Source organism: Papio anubis, chromosome 15 (assembly GCF_008728515.1).
Source record: "Papio anubis isolate 15944 chromosome 15, Panubis1.0, whole genome shotgun sequence".
Classification (NCBI taxonomy): Eukaryota; Metazoa; Chordata; class Mammalia; order Primates; family Cercopithecidae; genus Papio; species Papio anubis.
In genome coordinates this window covers 58,266,867-58,271,669 of record NC_044990.1, presented here as the reverse complement: position 1 = coordinate 58,271,669, position 4,803 = coordinate 58,266,867, and the positions used below count along the sequence as shown (strand labels likewise).

General features: G+C 38.4%; 1 long non-coding RNA gene across 1 annotated transcript; it reads right to left on the bottom strand.

The window, feature by feature from the left end:
- Positions 1 to 334: 334 nt before the first annotated feature.
- On the bottom strand, positions 335 to 4,390 carry LOC103879349. The gene is made up of 2 exons (XR_639940.3): positions 1,718 to 4,390; positions 335 to 691 (listed from the first exon to the last, which is right to left on the bottom strand). It is a non-coding gene; the product is annotated as an uncharacterized LOC103879349 (long non-coding RNA).
- Positions 4,391 to 4,803: the final 413 nt, after the last annotated feature.

Below are 4,803 nucleotides of genomic sequence, written 5' to 3'. Positions count from 1 at the left end.
TACAATAGGAAAGAAAATGAAAACATGGATGGCCAAAAAACCTGAAGAAGTGCCTACAACATCTATGAACTTCACATATTTAATTTTCGTAAAACACTAAAGGCAATATTGCTTTCTACGTTTTACAGACAACAAACTGAGGTTCAGTGATTCAAAGTCAGGCTTCAAATCCAGGCCCCTAAAGCGTATTCTATCCAGCACTTTTCACCACACCCACTTGCCTCTCAATTATATTTCTGCAAACTGGGCATTCTTATTGTTTTCTAGCATTTTTATGACCTTGTTCCCACTTATAAAATAGGGAGATTAGAATAAATCACCTCAAAGTCACTTCTCAGCTCTGTAATTTATTAAAAGAAAGGACCTTCCTACAAGGCAGAGGCCTGAGGATAACAGGATTCTTTTAAAGTTTGGAAACACCCTGTCCCCTCACTTGGGGAGGAAGACAAAGAAGGAATCCATGGGGGAGCTGGTCATGGGCTGAGAAACCAGGCAAGTGTGAATTCTAATCCTGGTGCTGACATTGACTTCCTCTTAATCCTCAGAGTCACTTTGTTTCTGAGTTTCCATCTATGCAACAAGGTTAATAGGACTCATCAATCTCCCAGGAGGGTGTTCATGTCTGCTCAGCATTTGTAAGGAGCTAAAGTCTCACTTCTGAGAGCTTGTGCTGTGTTACACAAGGGTACCCCTAGGAAACAAAAATCATGAATGCTCTAATTCAGGTTACTGAAAACTGCATTAAAAAATAATAGTAGTATGTGTTTCCAAAAACTTGCTCAATTATCTCCAATATAAATTCATTTTGAAAATCAATAGTTCATTATTTGTTCAGATAGTAAGAAGAAAAAATGTGTAGCTAAAGTCCAACCTATCAGAAGGCACATAGTAATAGAGGTTCTAGAATAAAATCAGACATTTTGGAATTCCACAACCTCAGAAATGCAATGTAGTCTCCTTTTTTTTCTGTTTTAATTATTTTTTAATTATACTTTAAGTTCTAGGGTACATGTGCCACTTGCAAGTTTGTTACATATGTATACATGTGCCATGTTGGTGTGCTGCACCTATTAACTCGTCATTTACATTAGGTATATCTCCTAATGCTATCCCTCCCCCCTCTTTTTTTGTTTAAATGTAATCTTTACCAACAGAATGATTGATTGAATTTGAACACAGGCTGTTCTCATTCAAATGATCAGGATTTTTTACCCACATAAATGATCAAAATTTTTTACCCTGAAGACACATTCTGCAATAGAATCATCCAGAACTTGCAGAGTTGCTTAAATTTTGAACGGATGGAAATAGCCAAACACACCAGGAGATCCCCAGTTCTTACACTTTGTGAGGTTATTCAATCTGCCAGGTAAGCTTCATGTTTACAGGCCTTTTTGTACATGATTTGTATATATGTATTTGGAAATACACACATGTATCACATATATACATGTTTAAATATTGTGTATATATGTGTGTGTGTATATATACATTTATATACATATGTGTGTATATATATACACACACACACACACATAAAAAATGTGCTCCCAGATCATACAGCTTTAAGCATAAAATCTTTTTTTCTGGCCTACTGTGATGAGGGTGCCTTGGAGAGGAAGGGAGGGGAGTGTGTCAGCAAGCTGTGTCTCTGCATCTGTATTTCCTCCATCCTCTGCATAATGGGAAGATAAATTTTCTGACATTGCTCTCATACCTTATTATCATCAGAGACTAATCACTTCTATACTTCCCTTGAAAAGCAGTGAGACTTGCTTTTATTTCGTGTAGGTCTTCCATACGATTTTTTCTTTCACGCCTAACAATTTCCGATGGCCTTCCTCAGACTGTGATAGAGCAGGGACTTCTTTTTCCCACTCAACTCCATTATGACATCACACTAGCTATGCAAACCACAGAGTAAAGCAAACAAAAGAATTTTTCATTCTCTTTTTCATTCAATAAGGCTGCATTTTCTGTCATACTGCAACCTTTTGACCCATGTCCTAGTGGTGTTGGTCACCCAAGGGCAGAAGTTCGGCCATAGGTGAAGTCTGTGTGTGTTTATGTTGAGGAGAATGTGTTTGCGTTCACTTCCTGTTGGCTGTGCTTACACAGTGCAGTTGCTGTCCCATAGCCCTGAGATCCTGCCTGCTGAGTGAGCTACATCTCCTGAAAGGTTAGAGACAGGTTGTTTACCCTTTCTCCTTCCCCCCAGTCACCAAACCGTTTTGTCACTGCTGCAGCTGAGCTCACATTAGTTCAGTTTTACCTGGAGAATGTTGAGGGAGTATGTGCTGTAATACCGTCTTACCCCATTTGATTGCAATCATTTCCCAGACTGCGTTTCCCAACACCTGTTAGTCTATGACTCCTACATGTTGCATTAAAAATGTACCTGTGTTTGCTGTTTTAAAATGTTCAGAGCTAATGGAAAACCATATATTAAATAATTGAAGCACCATGGAGAAGTAGATTATATGGGGAAAGTTCTGATTTAAATAAGAAAATCACACACTTTTCCCCAAAGGATCATGCTTTTTTTCTCTTTACTATGTCTACTACCCCACCTCACCTGCTTGCTTTAGCATCCTACCAACTCTGTTTCCAGGAGATGAACATTCTAACTGCCACTAGCATTTGTGCTAAGTAGCTGACTTGCTATGGGAAGTGTTGCTGCATGCAAGCATTTATTCATTCACGCATGCATGCATTCTTCTGACCCACCCAACTACCCATTTAACTATTCATCTCTTCCCCTTCCAGACAGGCCTGAGCTCTAAAAAGTAGACAAATGTGAATTATTATAAGTAGTTTGGTGTGGCTGCAGCATAGGGTAGGACAAGGGATGGGTGAAAACTGAACTGTAAAAGGGCATAGAGTTCATCAGCTACCATAATAAAGAACGGTTAGACACACTCATGACTTTATCTCCTATCCCTGTAGGCCTTGTCTGTAATCCCTCTGCTACATGAGCAGGCATTGTGTACATAGCATAGCAGTGGCTTCCAGGAGCTTCGCTCTCTCCCATTCAACTGCTCCCTGATATTTAATTTGGTACCTCTCCAGAAACACTGATTTACCCTCCCTGCTGGTTCTCTTTCCCCTCTATGTCTGTATGACACTCTGCGACCTAGCAATGGGCATGTAATTAACTACTTGACCTCTGCTCAGCTATGTGGACAGATGATACGCAATGCTTCCTTCCTTCTTTTCCATTTTTTGCCAGGATTCCAAGTTATGTTGTGTGTCCCTCTGCTGCTCAGTCTCTTGTTTCATCTTTCCCCATATGGTGTGACAGATCACTACAACAGACCATTATGGATGGGCCCCCATGTGGGAAGATGCCCTACTGAGGCAGATTAATGATTATCCTGGAGTAGTGCCACATTCTGTTTTTCGGGGGCCAAATCCGGATGCTACTGAGGAAGTTATTTTTTTTTTTTAAACCCATAAGCACTTAATTGTGCAATGTTATACTTCCCAATGCCAGCTGGTCATCAAATTATAAGATGAAACAAGAAGATTTATAATCCTTGAAATTTCAGCTGAGCCTATGTTGTCACAGAGGCACTCCTTACCATATGGCCCTTCCTTTTGCAAGGTTCCAAGAAACCCACCAGGGCATTGAGTCCCAAGTGTTAATTTCATTTTGTCTGTTTACTTCCTGTTATAATGAGATAAAATACAATGAAATACTTCCAATCCATTCATTATTTTTTCTTTGAATCTATGTCCTCTTCAAATATAAGTACTTCTCTCCATAAAATACATGATTCTTCTTCCCAAAATGTTTCAGCATTTCTTACTGTAAATTTGTCTTATACAGCTATTCCTTGTTTTTCACCTGAACTATCATGTTTCCCTTGCCTATGATTACCTTCATTGTCTTCATTCTAGTTTACTATAAGCATTTCCATCATTTTTATGGTAACAATGTTTTGCCCAACCTCAATTCAAGGATCTTTGCCAAAATAAAAATATATAGGACATAGTTGTCTCTGTATCGTTTTGCCGCAATGTCAGTAGAAAAATAAATTTATTTACATACTTCTCCTCCAAGCCTCTTCTGTACCTGTGTACATAACTTAGGAGCTAAAACATCTCATTCAACATGTAAATAATAGATCTCAGGCATTTGGAGGATGTTATTTAAAAAAAAAAAAACCCTCAATCAGTGGACTTTTAGATGAAAGCAGTCATCATGGATATCTGAAAGAAGATATTGAAAAGGAAGATAGCGGTCTGCCTGGAGAAGAGCAAAATAGCTTCAACTGCATTTCATGGTGAGTGCTGCCCAAAGATATAGCTGTGCAGAGCTGCAGGAACTCCTACGAAACCAAGAGATTTGAAAGTGGAGAACAAAAATGGGAAATTTAAAGTCAAGTCATGGACAATTAACTGAATAATTTATAAGACTGAAAGTGGAAAGTAAGTAAAAACACTTTTTAATGTGATTTAAATGAGTTGAATTATTTGAAAACTAAATTTAGCATAAAAGGAACTATATTCAATCTTGAAAAGATATAAAGAAAAAAAGCTTACTTCTTCAAAAGCCAAAGAGAAATTCCAGCCAGAATAGATAGGTAGAAGTAGAATTAACTATACCCCATTTACCATACCCCAGTGAGCAGGTCCTAGAGGAAAAGAGGATATACATCAGGGGTATATGTCTCCATTAAAAGTGCACACGAAAAAGCCAGACTGACTGTATTCAAATCCTGGCTCTGCCATTTACTAGCTGGGTAATCTAGCCAAGTTGTCTAACCTCTTCATGTTTCAGTTTCCTCATCTGTAAGAGAA